General features: G+C 37.5%; 1 long non-coding RNA gene across 1 annotated transcript in view; it reads left to right on the top strand.

Moving 5' to 3' along the window:
- Positions 1 to 945: 945 nt before the first annotated feature.
- The window catches only part of LOC306670175, a 165812-nt gene continuing 150301 nt past the window's right edge, over positions 946 to 16456 (top strand). The window contains exon 1 of the long non-coding RNA XR_013766340.1: positions 946 to 1036. This is a non-coding gene — a long non-coding RNA (uncharacterized lncRNA). The remainder of the gene's footprint in view (positions 1037 to 16456) is intronic.

Here is a 16456-nt window from a genome sequence, read left to right on the forward strand (position 1 = left end):
CCATGATAAACAAAAGCTAAAAGAATTTACAAAAAGAAAGCCAGCATTACAGAACATTCTCAGCAAAATATTCCATGAGGAAGAGATGAAAAACAAAGAAACAAATCAGCAATGGGAGGAACCATCCTAAAGGAATTGTCAAATAAAGGAAGAACCAAGTCGTCTCAAAATAAATAAATAAATAAATAAATAAATAAATAAAATGAACCAAATGACCGGGAATACTAATCATATCTCAATAATAACCCTGAATATTAATGGCCTGAACTCATCAATCAAAAGACATAGACTGGCAGATTGGATCAAAAAGAAAGATCCAACAATATGTTGCCTGCAAGAGACTCACCTCGTAGAAAGAGATACACATAGACTAAAGGTGAAAGGATGGGGGAAAACATATCATGCACATGGACTCAGCAAAAAAGCTGGGGTATCCATCCTCATTTCAGATAAGGTGGACTTCAAGTCAAAACTAGTCAAAAGGGATAAAGAAGGACATTACATACTGCTTAAGGGAACCATAAATCAGCAAGACATAACAATCATAAACATCTATGCCCCAAACAGTGGCTCATTCATGTATGTCAAACAAATCCTTCTCAATTTCAGAAACCAAATAGACCATAACACAATAATACTAGGTGATTTTAACACGCCTCTCTCACCACTGGACAGATCTTCCAAACAAAAATTGAACAAAGAAACCATAGATCTCAATAACACAATCAATAATTTAGACTTAACGGACATTTATAGAATATACCATCCAACCAAGAGCGAATACACTTTCTTCTCAGCAGCACATGGATCCTTCTCTAAAATAGACCATATATTATGCCACAAAGCTAATGTAAGCAAATACAAGAAGATAGAGACACTACCTTGTATTCTATCAGATCATAATGGTTTGAAGTTAGAAATAAATGAAAGAGTAAAAAACAGAAGCTACTCCAACACCTGGAGATTAAACAATATGCTATTACATGATGAATGGATAACAGAAGATATTAGGAAGGAAATTAAAAAATTCCTAGAGGTAAATGAGAACAAAGAAACATCATATCAAAATCTTTGGGACACTATGAAAGCAGTACTTAGAGGGAAATTTATTTCATGGAGCGCATTCAATAAAAGAAGTAAAAATCAACAAATAAACAACCTAACACTTCAGCTCAAAGCCCTAGAAAAAGAAGAACAGACCAACACCAAAAGTAGTAGAAGACAGGAAATAGTTAAACTCAGAGCCGAAATCAACGAAATTGAAACAAAAGAAACTATACAAAAAATTGACAAAATAAATAGTTGGTTCTTCGAAAAAATAAACAAAATTGATAAACCCTTAGCCACTCTAACAAAGAGAAGACGAGAGTAAACCCAAATCACCAAAATTCGGAATGAACAAGGAAATATCACAACAGACACGATTGAAATACAAAACATAATTAGAAGCTATTTTGAAAATCTATATTCTAACCAAATAGAAAATTTCGAAGACATCAACAGGTTTCTAGAGACATATGAATTGCCTAAATTGAACGAGGAGGACATACAAAATTTAAATAGATCAATTTCAAGTAATGAAGTAGAAGAGGTCATCAAAAGCCTACCAACAAAGAAAAGTCCGGGACCAGATGGGTTCTCAGCCGAGTTCTACAAAATCTTTAAAGAAGAGCTCATTCCAATACTTCTCAAAGTATTCCATGAAATAGAAGAGGAGGGTACCCTCCCAAACTCATTCTATGAAACCAATATTACCCTGATACCCAAGCCAGACAGAGATAAATTGAGGAAAGAAAATTTCAGACCGATATCATTAATGAACATTGACGCAAAAATTCTCAATAAAATTTTAGCAAATCGCATACAAAAATATATTAAAAAGATAGTGCACCACGATCAAGTGGGTTTTATCCCAGGGATGCAAGGTTGGTTCAACATCCGGAAATCAATAAATGTAATTCACCATATCAATAGACTTAAAGTCAAGAACCACATGATTATTTCAATAGATGCAGAAAAAGCATTTGATAAAATACAACACCCCTACATGCTCAAAACACTAGAAAAAATAGGGATAGTGGGAACATTCCTTAACATTGTAAAGGCCATCTATGCTAAGCCCATGGCTAATATCATTCTAAACGGTGAAAAACTGAAAGCATTCCCCCTAAAAACTGGAACAAGACAGGGATGCCCTCTTTCACCACTCCTATTCAATATCGTTCTTGAGACTCTAGCCAGAGCAATTAGACAGACCAAGGAAATTAAAGGAATACGAATAGGAAAAGAAGAACTCAAACTATCCCTATTTGCGGATGATATGATTATATACTTAGAGGAACCAGGAAATTCCACCAGAAAACTGTTAGAACTCATAAGTGAATTCAGTAAAGTGGCAGGTTACAAGATCAATGCTCATAAATCCAATGCATTTTTATACATAAGTGAGGAATCCTCAGAAAGAGAAATTATGAAAACTACCCCATTCACCATAGCATCGAAAAAAATAAAATACTTGGGAATCAATCTCACAAAAGAGGTAAAAGACCTCTACAATGAGAACTACAGAACACTAAAGAAAGAAATCGAAGAAAACCTTAGAAGATGGAAAGATCTCCCATGTTCTTGGATAGGCCGAATTAATATTGTCAAAATGGCCATACTACCAAAAGTGCTATACAGATTCAATGCAATCCCAATTAAAATCCCAATGACGTACCTTACAGAAATAGAGCAAGCAATCATGAAATTCATCTGGAAGAATAAGAAACCCAGAATAGCTAAAGCAATCCTTCGCAGGAAAAATGAAGCAGGGGGTATCGCAATACCCGAACTTCAACTTTATTACAAAGCAATAGTAACAAAGACGGCATGGTACTGGTACCAAAATAGACAGGTAGATCAATGGTACAGAATAGAGGACACGGACACAAACCCAAATAAATAAAACTTTCTAATACTAGACAAAGGCGCCAAAAATATGCAATGGAGAAAAGATAGCCTCTTCAACAAATGGTGCTGGGAGAATTGGAAATCCATATGCAACAGAATGAAACTAAACCCATATCTCTCACCCTGCACAAAACTCAACTCAAAATGGATTAAGGACCTTGGAATCAGACAAGAGACTCTGCAGATTATAGAAGAAAAAGTAGGTCCCGATCTTCAACATGTCGGCCTAGGACCAGACTTCCTCAACAGGACTCCCATAGCACAAGAAATAAAAGCAAGAATCAATAACTGGGATAGATTCAAACTAAAAAGCTTTCTCTCAGCAAAGGAAACTATCAGTAATGTGAAGAAAGAGCCTACAGAGTGGGAGAATATCTTTGCCAATCATACTTCAGATAGAGCACTAATCTCCAGAATCTATAAAGAACTCAAAAAACTCTACACCAAGAATACAAATAATCCAGTCGACAAATGGGCTAAGGAAATGAACAGACACTTCACAGAAGAAGATGTACAAGCAATCAATAAACATATGAAAAAATGTTCAACATCTCTAGTAATAAGAGAAATGCAAATCAAAACCACCCTAAGATTCCATCTCACCCCAATTAGAATGGCGATTATCAAAAATACAAGCAACAGGTGTTGCCGAGGATGTGGGGAGAAAGGTACACTCATACATTGCTGGTGGGGCTGCAAATTAGTGCAGCCACTCTGGAAAGCAGTGTGGAGATTCCTTAGAAAACTTGGAATGGACCCTCCATTTGACCCAGCTATCCCACTCCTTGGCCTATACCCAAAGGATCTAAAATCAGCATACTACAGAGATACAGCCACATCAATGTTCATAGCTGCTCAATTCACAATAGCCAGACTATGGAACCAACTTAGATGCCCTTCAATTGACGAGTGGATAAAGAAACTGTGGTATATATACACAATGGAATATTACTCAGCCATAAAGAATGACAAAATTATGGCATTTGCAGGCAAATGGATGAAATTGGAGAATATCATGCTAAGTGAGATAAGCCAATCTGAAAAAGACAAGGAACGAATGATATCGCTAATAAGTGGAGGATGACACATAATGGGGGGGAGGGAAAGGTTAATGTTAGGGTTAGAGTTAGGGTTAGGGAGGGGGACAAGTATGGAGGAAGAAAGTACTGTATAGAGGGTAAAGAGGGGTGGGAGGGGTGGGGGGAAGGGGAAAAAAATAACAGAATGAATCAAACAACATTACTGTATGTGGATTTATGATTACACAAATGGTATGCCTTTGCGCCATGTACAAACAGAGAGGCAACATGTATCCCATTTGTTTACAATAAAATAAAAAAAAACAAGTTTATATATGAAATAAGCATTTTAATTGAATAAATTTTACTAAATAATATCTTAAATTAAAAAAAAAAGAATACAAGTAACAATAAAGGTTGGTAGGGATGAGCGGGAAAAGGTTCACTCATACATTGCTGGTGGGAATGTAAATTGGTGTAACCACTCTGGAAAGCAGGATACAGATTTCTTAGAAAACTTGGAACGTAACCACCATTTGACCCAGTTATCCCACTCCTCAGTATATACCCAAAGGACTTAAAATCAGCATAGTACAGTGACACAGTCATGTCAATGTTTATAGCAGTTCAATTCACAATAACCAAGCTATGGAACCAACTTAGGTGCCCTTCAACAGATGAATGGATAAATAAAATGTAGTACATATTCATAATAGAATATTAGTCAGTTATAAAAAAGAAAGAAATTATGGCATTTGCTGGTAAATGGATGGAAGAGGAGAATATCATGCTAAGTGAAATAAGCCAGTCCACAAAAACCAAAGGTTGAATGTTCTCTCTGATATGTGGATGCTAACTTATAATAAGGATGGTAAGAAAGAGAAGTATAGAAGTTCACTGGATTAGACAAAGGGGAATGAGGGGAAGGGAGGAGGGATGGGAATAGGAAAGACAGTGGAATGAATCAGACATAACTCTCCTTTGCTCATATATGAATACAGCACCAGTGTAACTCCACAGCATGTTCAACCACAAGAATGGGATCAAAATGGTATTGGGTTGCACCCATGTATGTATAGTATGTCAAAATACACTCTACTGTTTACATCTAAAAAACAACAAATAAAAAAATGTAAAACAAAAATCATAAAAAGGGCTGGAGATGCAGCTCTGTAGTAGACAGCACCTCTAGGTTTAGTTTCCAATAGTGCACAAATACACAATTTTTTAAAAAAAGAAAGAAAGAAAAGACAAGTTAAAATGAAAGTTAATAGGTCAAGAAAAGGAATGAAATTGAACCAAAACAAGGACCATACAAAAAGAATGGAAAACATTTTCAAATATAATATAACGTTGGGCTGGGGTTGTGGCTCAGTGTTAGAGCACTTGCCTGGCATGTGTGAGGCACTGGGTTTAATCCTCAGCATCACATAAAAATAAATAACACAGAATAAAGGTATTATGTCCATCTACAACTAAATATATATATATATACACATATATACATATAACATATATACATATACATACATATATATATAATGCAAGAAAGTTCCCTTGAAATGAAGGAGAAAACTACAATTGCAGTGCAACAACTGTATTTTGTAAAATTTGATACAGAAATCTTAAAGGTGGCACACGTCACAGTTAAGTTATTGAGCTTCAGGTTACAGACAAGGAACAAATAGATAAAATGCAAATTTTCTACATGGAAAATCAGTTTAGACTCAATCTAATTTATAGCAGTGTCATGGTCATCAGTGAAGCCAGGTTAACCAGGTTTGGAGGAAAAGGCAAGCATGACCCATGATTATTATAGCCAGCCAAGCTGTTCAAATATAAAAGCAGCAGGTAGAATTCTCAAAGATAAGGAAACTGATGAACGCAGCCTTATGAGCCCTTCTGGGAAAAAAAGTCTAAGTCCAGCCCTTAAGAGTCCAATGAAAATACAGGATCAGAAGGGAGCTGTGATAAGAGCTGATGGTAGCACTGAGCAAATTCAAATACAGACGTAATAAGAATAGGAATGTGTTCTATAGAGCAGAATATAAATGTTACAAGCCTGAGTAGTATAAAAACAATAATATAAATAATAAAAAACCAGATGTGAGGGATGGAAAAAGGTATTGTGAGGGTACTCATGTCCCATTATTGCAAAAAAGGATCAAATCCTATTGTTCAAGATTTTTTTTTATAAAATATCTCATAGCAAGCCCATTTTAATGGCTATTTTAAGGATGGAGGGTATAGCTCAGTGGTAGTGTTCATCTATCTAGCTCAAGGCCCAGGGTCTGATCTCCAGCAATGCAAAAATTTTTAAAAATATATTTTAAAATTATGTTTTAGCCTTAGAATATTTTAACAAGGAAATAATATATCCTGATTTGTATGTGTGTGTGTGTGTACATATTCAACTATTTGTTCTTTTCTACTATATTTTTCTTAATATTCAAGTAAAATATTTGATGCTTTTACATGAAAAGCAGCACTTACAGAATGATTCCTATTTTATGTAGGTAGTTTCATTTATCTAGTTATTTCTATAAATACATAGTCCAATCTTTCAACTTGTGCCCATCTAATGTTAATGATGGTATTTTGGGGTGTGCGATTTGAGTGTCTGCTTTTTTCCTTCTCATGTTTATATGTCTATGCATCATTTGAATTATTTATTTTATTTTTGCAGCACTGGGGATTGAACACAGCAGTACTCTACCACTGAGCTACAGTCGCAGCCTTTTTATTTTGAGACAGGGCCTCACTACCTTGCCCAGAATGGCCTCAAACTTGCAATCCTCCTGCCTCAGTCTCCCACGTTGCTGGAATTACAGTCATGTGATACCATGCCTGCTTGGCCATTGTTGGAATTTGCTATAATCAATATGCATCATTTTTAAAGAATGAAAAATGATTAAACTGAAGAAAGGAAAGAATGAAGAAAGGAAGGAAACACTAAAACTGGTTAGTGCTGGGTGGTAAATGTGTGAAATAATATATTCTGTTTAAAACCACCCTAAGATTTCATCTAACTCCAACTAGAATGACTATTATCAAGAGCACAAGCAATAATAAGTGTTGGCGTGGATGTGGGGAAAGAGGCACACTCATACATTGCTGGTGGAGTTGCAAATTGATGAAGTCACTCTGGAAAACAGTGTGGAGATTCCTCAGAAAACTTGGAATGGACCCACCATTTGACCCAGGTATCCCACTCCTTGGTTTATACCCAAAGGACTTAAAATCAGCATACTACAGTGATGCAGTCACATTAATGTTCATAGCAGCTCAATTCACAATAGCTAGATTGTGGAACCAACCTAGATGCCCTTCAACAGATGAATGGATAAAGAAACTGGTATATATACACAATGGAATATTACTCAGCCATGAAGAAGAATAAAATTATGGCATTTGCAGGCAAATGTATGAAGTTGGAAAATATCATGTTAAGTGAAATAGGCAAAGCCCAAAAAAACCTAAGGTCGAATGTTTTCTCTGATAAGTGAATGATGATATATAACGGGGGACAAGGGGGTGGGGAAGAAAAGAGTGAAGGAACTTTGGATGGTGTAGAGGAAAATGGGTGGGAGAGGGTGTGGAATGGAAAGATAGTAGAATAAAACAGTATTACCCTATGTATATATTTGATTACATGAACGGTGTGAATCTACATTGTGCACAACCATAGAAATGAAAAGTTGTACCCCATTTGTGTACAATGAATCAAAATGCAGTCTGTAAAAATTAAAAAAAAATTAATAAAATTAAAACAAAAAATCAAGACTCTTACTGTTTGGGGTTTATTTAGCTATTATGGATGCTAGACAGGAACAGACCAAGTCCTGGGACACATTCCCATGGCTATGGACTGGCAAGGGTAGACTATAGTTGTAAATATGCACACTGGACTAGAGTTTAGAGCACTTTTATAATGAAAATTTGGGGAAGAAAGACATAGGCTATCTGAAGTGAACCTACTACATTGGCTATAGAGAAGGGTGGGATAACTCCAAGGGGAGAAAGTTTTGGGATGGGGCCAGGTCACATGGAGAATTACCTGTTATTTCTGGATTGGCTGGGATTCTAAGCAGAACACAGTGCCACCCAGTAATTGGCCACCTGGGATCTGAATCAAGGTTTTCACTTAATATTCAGGAATGTGGAATCCTTCTTCGGTTGATTTGGCTCTAACTATTGACTTATCGCCTCCCTCCTCCCTTCTCAGGCCCTTGTAGTTAAATTTAGGACATCTCAGAAATTTTCTTATCTCTTCTTTATGTACTTTTGTCCTTAAATTTCTAATCAATGAAAAGTAAAAAGGTTGATACCGAGGTTCTTTCACTCACACACAAAATCAGAGGATTGGAATTAACTGATTGTATTTTAGAAGGTCAGGGATTGAAGACCTTCTGATTTAGTCACCATGTTCTATGTCCTCTGTATTGTTACTCACTATGTGACAAGTTAGTTGCCTGTTGCTCCTAACCACCACCCTACTCTCCATGGCTTCCACAAATACCTCTAGAAACTACTGAAATCTGATCCTAGAGAATTCTTGCCTTCATGAATACTCAATAAGACAATGAAGCCTCAGATTTCCTGGTGGTTTGCCCTGAGTCAATAGACCAATGCAAACTAGCAAGAACATGTTTCCCTTATTACATTAAAAACTAGAACATAAATAAACCAACCAAACAAACAAAAACAGAAGTCTCTTGAGAATTTCTACTTCCCCAGTCAGGCTTGGGATTGAGTCAACAAGAGGTACTGAGAAGATCAGATTTAGTTTTTTTCCCCTCCATTCTCTCTTCCTGCAACATCACACAAGTGGTGCTGCTATGAAAATGATCATTTTTATATCTTTTTAGAAAAATGCTTGAAAGTTGTCATCAGGCAGAGGACTCATCCTGAAGCTAATGTTTCATCTCTAAGTGAAGAGTAACAAAGTCAGAACACAGATTGCGTGAACTGTTTCTGGTTTCCTGACATCTATCTCTTCTTGAATCTTCTTTGTTCACATTCCTGCAATGCCTGCTGAGGTTGTAATCTTGGTGCTGGGCCAGTGCTCATAGATTTGGCAAAGACACGGTAATGAGTGTGGCTTGTTTTTTTTTTTTTTTCAAAAACACTATCAACAATAAAAGTCAGACTTTGATTTGGTCGTGAAGATAACAATTTAATTTCAGGCAAAAATACTTTTGCTTACTGAAAATCAATCATCATTTGACCACATGGTCTTCTTTGATTTTGAATATTTGACAATTGCTGATGCATAATCAGCAGTGTTATGATCAGGGAAGTGAAACTTGGACAAAAAATATTCCATTTTATTTCCTACTATATGCAGGTGCCTTTTTCACACAACTGTCTTCATTACATGTTAAGTAGCAGTTTGTTCACTGCCCAAGAAGAGAAATAATCACCCCACACATATGAAGAAAAACTAAATTGTATTTCAAAGATCCATGTCCTAAGAATCAGTGGAGTCCCTCTGAAGAATGGATGTCAGATTATATAAGGTCACCCCCCACCCCTTAGGTGCCAACACGGCGCTGGCCGAGCTTCTCTTCCTGATTTTACTCCTCATAACTTCTTCCCGCTAGCGAGAATCGCACCCAATCGCACTCAACACCCTACCCAGACCCCTAGCAACAAGCCTCACCCAATCAACCATTGCCCCGCCCCCCAGCAACAAGGTTCTCCCAATCAACTCTCACCCCGATTCATGCCCCAATCAATCAGCCTCTTCCCGGCCCTATTTAAGTGTGCGCATTTTTAAAATAAAATGGAACTTCTCCGGTGATTTGCTTTGGACTGTGGCTCTGTGCTGCTTCTTTCAGATTAAATGAGAGTAAATGTGCTAGTTCACTTAGCTCACTTATAAGTGGAAAAGATGAGAAATAACTCATTCCTGGGCTCATTCATTCAACAAATGTATGTTGGGCACTAATGAGTCTCTGGGTTTGTTCCCTCCTCTTTTTCTAGTAATAGCACCTATATTTTCCTCTAGGGAACAATCCCCTCTCTCCTTTTCCACTCTTATGTACTTGGCTCTGTTGGGCTAATGTTCTTTGCTGGCATGTGACCTAGGATTGATCCATTAGTTCTTATTTTTTTATCTTTTTGGCCATAATGGTTGGTTCAAGGATGGCACGTGCCCAAATACAGACCCATGAGACCAACTGTGGACTTTTACTGGAAACACTGGGAAGGCGAAGCCTTTTCCCACTCGACTGACTAACTTGAAAAGATGTAAGTCTGAAGATACCAGTGGCCATTTTTCAACTTCATTTTCAGTCAGTTGGCAACTGAGATCTCCTGAGTTTGCAAAGTTAGGGCCTGCCACCAGCGCTGAGGGATCACAATTGCCTTTGTTCAAACAAATTCTTATACCAGGCATGCAGTGTCCTCTGCTTGGCAAATTTCTTCTCATTCTCCATGAATCAGGTCTAGAATCTTCTCTGAGACCAACCCTTATTCATTCAGGGAGAACTAACCTTTTCTTCCACCTCTCTACTATTATTACATATTCACAGTTTGTTTGCATGGTCGTCTGTCAAAATAGAATGTGAGCCTCAATGAATTCAGGAAATAAGCATTGTTTATTTAGTTTTAACATTTCTAGACTTTAGCCCACTGTAAAAAAGGGCTGAATACAGAAATGAGTACAGGCAGTTGAGTCAACCTTAATAAAAGTCTAGTAGATCCTTTTTGTTTTACATTCCCAACCTATGGCCATATGGCTATAGCATTTCATAGTTAAAGGCACTTTAGAAACCATTAGTACAATTGCTTTTATGAGTATAAAAATGCAGGCCCAAAATGGTTAAGTGTAAAGCTACGTGAGAACTCAATGGATGTTTGTTTCAAAATGAATACTAATTTATTCACTGCTTACTGAGTGCCAGCCACTGCTAAATGCTACATATTTATTTCATTTCTCCCATGACCTTATAAATTAGGAACATTTCTTCAAGTCACATAGTGTTTTATCAGTTGTACCAACTAACCTGCGATCTGAAATAATGCCATAGGTTCAAGTTATTGGACCTTTTCATGGCCCCTGGCACCTTCTCCTTCAGCCAGTTCCTGGCTGCCATGTAGAGGAAAAGGTTTTATTGCCTCCTTAACACCTTCTGGTTACTCTAGGCTCTTAATTTCTCTCCCCCAGGGCTGTTCCTGACTGAGAGGCTACAGCTCAGAGCCTCTGTGCACTTTCTGCTTTTATCAAAATGGTGGCAAACCACTGAGTGAAGCTGTCCCCACTCTCCCTGAGAGCCACTTCCTCCTGGAAAACAATCCCTTCATTCGGCACACTGGTTTCTTAAAGGACCCATGTCTTTTTTCTTGCTATTTTATCTATATATTAAATATATTTTCTCCCACATTCTGTCAACCAAGTCTGGATAATTAACTTATTTAAACAAACATCATCTGACTTAATCGATTCTGAGTCGATTTATTTTATGTTGAGTTTATTCTCATGCCATGATTTTGTTTCTTTGGTTTTTCTGGGTTATCTTTTCCTTCTGTGAAAACTCCTCTTCTGGTTTAGAAACAATTTGTTCCTTTCAGTGAGGCTCATCTTGGGGTGGCAGGGGAACTTGGGGTTCATCCCACCCTGAGCTCTGTAAGTGCAGTGGTGCATCTTGGGTGCTTTGTTCACCAAGATGTGTTCAATGATGTGTTCAGAGAGTCTTCGACTAACCCCTTAAGCTCAGCATTACTCTGCATTTTTAATCCCATCTTAGCAAAAATTTAGCACTCTTTTTGGGTTACCAATTCTGTGTCCAGTCCCACTACATGTCCCTGCACACCTACCAACTCCAGTGCTGTCATGTCTGAATGGGGCACATTGCTTCTTCAAAGTAATGTGTTTCAGACACTTGGTGGCTTTTTGGAAATGCATATTCTTGATGACCTGGGAAGGTTCATGGGAGTTCTTTTTTTCTTTCTTTTAGGGTGCTGGGGATTGAACCCAGGGACTCTCTTCCCACTACCCTCTCTGGCTGTGTGCTCTACTACTGAGCTATATCCCCCTCCAACCCTCAGTGTTGTTCAATTTGGGGGGTGGTACTGAGGATTGAACCAAGGGGTGCGCTATCCCTGAAACGTACCCCGAGCACTTTTTTATTTTTGATTTTGAGACAGGATCAGGTTGGCCTCAAATTTTCAATACTCCTGCCACAGCCTTGCTGGATTACAGGCACTTCCATCACTAGGCCTGGCTTTGCAAGTGTTCTTAAAGAGAACGCAAGTTGGGTATGGTGGTTTTTACCTGTAATCTCATTTACTGGGGAGGCTGAGGCAGGAAGATTGCAAATTTGAGGTTAACCTGGGCAATTTAGTGAGACCCTGTCTCAAAATAAAACTTTTTAAAAAGGGCTGTGGATGTAGCTCCCATGTAGAGTTCTTGCCTAGCATGTTCAAGGCCCTGGGTTCAATTCCCAGTATGTCTGCCGCCCACACACAAAAAAGAGTGAACCCAGATGGGTTGGGATATAGCTCAGTTGGTAGAGTTCCTGCTTTGCATGCAAAAGGCCTGGGGTTCAATCCCCAGCACCACTGGAAGAAAAAAAAAAAAAAAAAAGTGAACACAGAGATTTAAATATCTTGATTTACATGATTTTGTGGGGGTTTCTGGGTCTAGAGAGCAGTGAATCATTTTCACAATCACAGGCCACATACAAAAAGAGCTATGTAGGTCTTTAATTGCCACAAAATAGTTTATAATTTTCCAAGCTTTCTATATAACTTTTTTTGGGGGGTGTGGGTAACAGGATTGAACTCAGGGGCACTCAACCACTGAGCCACATCCCCAGCCCTATTTTGTATTTTATTTGGAGGCAGGGTCTCACTGAGTTGCTTAGTCACTTTTGCTGAGACTGGCTTTGAACTTGTGATCCTCCTGCCTTGACCTCCTGAACAGCTGGGATTACAAGCACGCACCACTGCGTCCTGCTCTATCTAACATTTTATGGAACTTAATAAGACTAAAATAGTTGACAGCAGTCAGGATTAATAAATTAGATACTAGTTGGAAGCAAATAGCTATAGAAAACTTCAGTAATTTAACCTGGATTTTCATAATCCAACTTTCATTGTTTTTAGTAAAAATATTCTTTCCTGTAACAATGGGTATCATTATCACTACCTTGATTAAGTATTAAGAAATGATGGAATACAAAGAACCCAATCAATAAATGGGCCAAGGAACTGGACAGACACTTTACAGAAGACTAAATACAGATGATTAATAAATATATGAAAAAGTGTTCAACATCTCCATTAATTAGAGAAATGCAAATTAAAACAACTCTAAGATTCCATCTCACCCTAATTAGAATGGCAATTATCAAGAATACAAGCAACAACAGGTGTTGGCAAGGATGTGGGGGAAAAGGTATACTCATACATTGCTAGTGGGGCTGCAAATCAGTGCAGCCTTTCTGGAAAACAGTGTGAAGATTCCTCAGAAAACTTGGAATGGACCCACCATTTGACCCAGCTATCCCACTCCTTGATTTATACCCAAAGGATGCAAAATCAGCATACTACAATGATGCAGCCACATCAATGTTCATAGCTGCTCAATTCACAATAGCTAGATTGTGGAACCAACCTAGATGCCCTTCAACAGATGAATGGATAAAGAAACTGTGGTATATATACACAATGGAATATTATTCAGTCATAAAGAAGAATAATATTATGGTACTTTCAGATAAATGGATGAAATTGGAGAATATCATGCTAAATGAAATAAGCCAATCCCAAAAAACCAAAGGCCGAATGTTGTCCCTTATAAGTGAATAATGATGCATAATGGGAGTGGGGGGTTGGGGGTGAGAGAAGAATGGAGGAACTTTAGATTACATAGAAGGAAATGAGAGGGAAGGGGGTGGGGTATAAAAGATGGGGAATGAGACAGACATCATTACCCTATGTACATGTATGATTACATGAATGGTATGAATCTACATTGTGCACAACCATAGAAACAAAATGTTGTACCCCATTTGTGTACAATGAATCAAAATGCATTCTGTAAAAATAAAAAAAAAATACTAAAAAAAGAAATAAAATTTGAACCATGGATATGAAAAAAAAAAGAAATAATGGAGTTCTTAATAATTGAAAAAGACTGGGACAAAAAGAAAATTACCATTAGCCAGACATTGCTTAAGGTAAGAATATACAATGAGAAACATTATTTATATTATCTAAAAGTATCTCTTCCCCAGTGGTTTCTAATAACAAATGGGAAAAGAGCAACTTCACAGTGGAGAAGCCTGGCAGACAGTACCTTCACCAAATGAGCAAATGTAGCATCTCTCATTAGAAAACCTGTTGATATTATTTAAACTCCAATGTGATGCATCTAGAAAAGAACCACATCCCTTTTGTGGTCTTCTGACCCCAAATGCATAATCTCAATCTAATCCTCCAAAACTCCAGATGAACGGAAATCGGAGGACATTCCCTAAAAAGACTGATAATACTCTTAAAAAATGTCAAGGTTATGAAAGACAAGGAAGGCCTGGGGAACCATCACAGAGCAGAAGAGACTAAGAATGATGACAATTAGTATAATGTGGAATCCTGGATTCGTTTCTACAGAACACATTAGTGAGAAAAGGAGTGAACTTGAATAAGGTCTGCAGTTAACAGTATTATCTGAATGTCAATCTTGGTTTTGATGTTGCTACTACTCTACCAATTGTGTGACTTTTCTATAAATTTAAGGTATTTCATAATGATTAAATGAGTTAAAAGAAATTATGAGATTGCAAGAAACAAGATCTCCAAGTTATTTCTCCTCTTCAATTTATTCCTGGCAAGAGAAATACAAGCTTGAATTGGATTTGTGTTTCACACTTTCAATTCTGTATAAGGCGAACTCCTGTTTCAGGACTTCATAATCCCTTGCTGTCCCCAACACATCACTCATAAGTCCCAGCTCTTCTTCCTGTCCTCACACACGCTGTACAGCCATCACAGTTTTCTTTTCATTTGGAACCAGACAACCTGTAAATAGACAGACAGTTTCAGCCTACCTCACATTTCCCAAATCTTGTCCATCTTTCTCCTAAATTTTCTCTTCTTATTTTGGTTTTATCTCTTTTACAGTAATCTTTCTTATATAATACATTGTTTCTGTCATGATACAGGTTGTGCATCATAATCTGATTATTCAAAATCCCATATGCTAAATCCCATAACTTTTTTTTTTTTTTGCGGTGCTGGGGATTTGAACCTAGGCCTTGTAATCCCATAACTTTTTGAGCACCGTGCCTGACCTCATGTAAGAGGTCAAGGTCAAAAGGCAGGCACACAAACAAAAAAATTTGTATAAAACTATCTTCACACATATACATACATATATACATATATGTATAAAGCATATATGAAACATAAGTGAATTTTACATTTAGAATTGGGTCCCATGCACAAAACATCTCATTATGTATATTCATATATTCTAACCACCCCCCAAATCTGAAATCTGAAAAACTTCTAATCCCAGAATTTTGGGTAAGAGCTATTCAATTTGTTCCTCTTTTCCCAACCCAAGTCTCCCTCAAACTTCTTCATTTCATCTATTGTATCAGCTATTAATTTCCAGTGTCAATCAAAATACCTATCTTCATCTTCTTGCATTTAGAAGTATACATTCTTTTGTTTGACTCGGTGAAGTAGGTGGGCCTATTACTGATCCTGTGTTCAGAGAAGAAAACTGAGTGTCCCTGGCATGGGGAGCAGACCTGTGTAGGAGCACAATGGGACAACCTTCCCCTCACTCTCCAGCCCCTGGGACAGCTGAGTCCAGACAGACCAGTGCTAAAAGCAGCAGAGCTCTGCCCAACTTCTGCCTGCTTAATCAAAAATTGGAGCTTCCGAGTCCTCCCTATATTCTTCTTTCCAAAACAGAAAATTCTCACAACTGTCAGAGATCCCATTTTTCAAAATGTAAAAATAAAGGAAAATGGTTTCGTTATTCCAGTGCATTTGCTCTCAAAATATACAGTGATTAGAGCGAGCTATGTCATTTGGCAGTGGCTGCTGGACCACCCTTAGGTTTTGTCTGTTCCATTCTTGAAGGCCATGGGAATTCTGGGCGCTCAACTTTCTGTTTTCACAGCTTTGCCCCAGCACCTGTTCCAAAAGCAATTGGAAGGGCTTGACTGGATCCTGATTCTTAATTTTCAGCTCACAAGCAAGAATGTTTAGGATTTAAGGTATAATACTATATTTTACAGTGTAAGAACTGAAGCTTTTATGTGGAATTATACCATAAAACACATTTCATAATTTAGTGAAAACAGTGTATTTCAAAGGGATTTTGTCCTTTCTGCAAGAAGACAATCACAAGCATAGATGATAACTATGTGAGGAGGGAAAAGTATATATTTGTAGAAGCTTTTTTTATTTTGACCTGTTCATTAGATTGTAAACTTTCCTCATGGAATCCTGTAGAGAGCAAA

The sequence above is a fragment of the Sciurus vulgaris genome (assembly GCF_902686455.1).
Source record: "Sciurus vulgaris genome assembly, chromosome: 9".
NCBI lineage: Eukaryota > Metazoa > Chordata > Mammalia > Rodentia > Sciuridae > Sciurus > Sciurus vulgaris.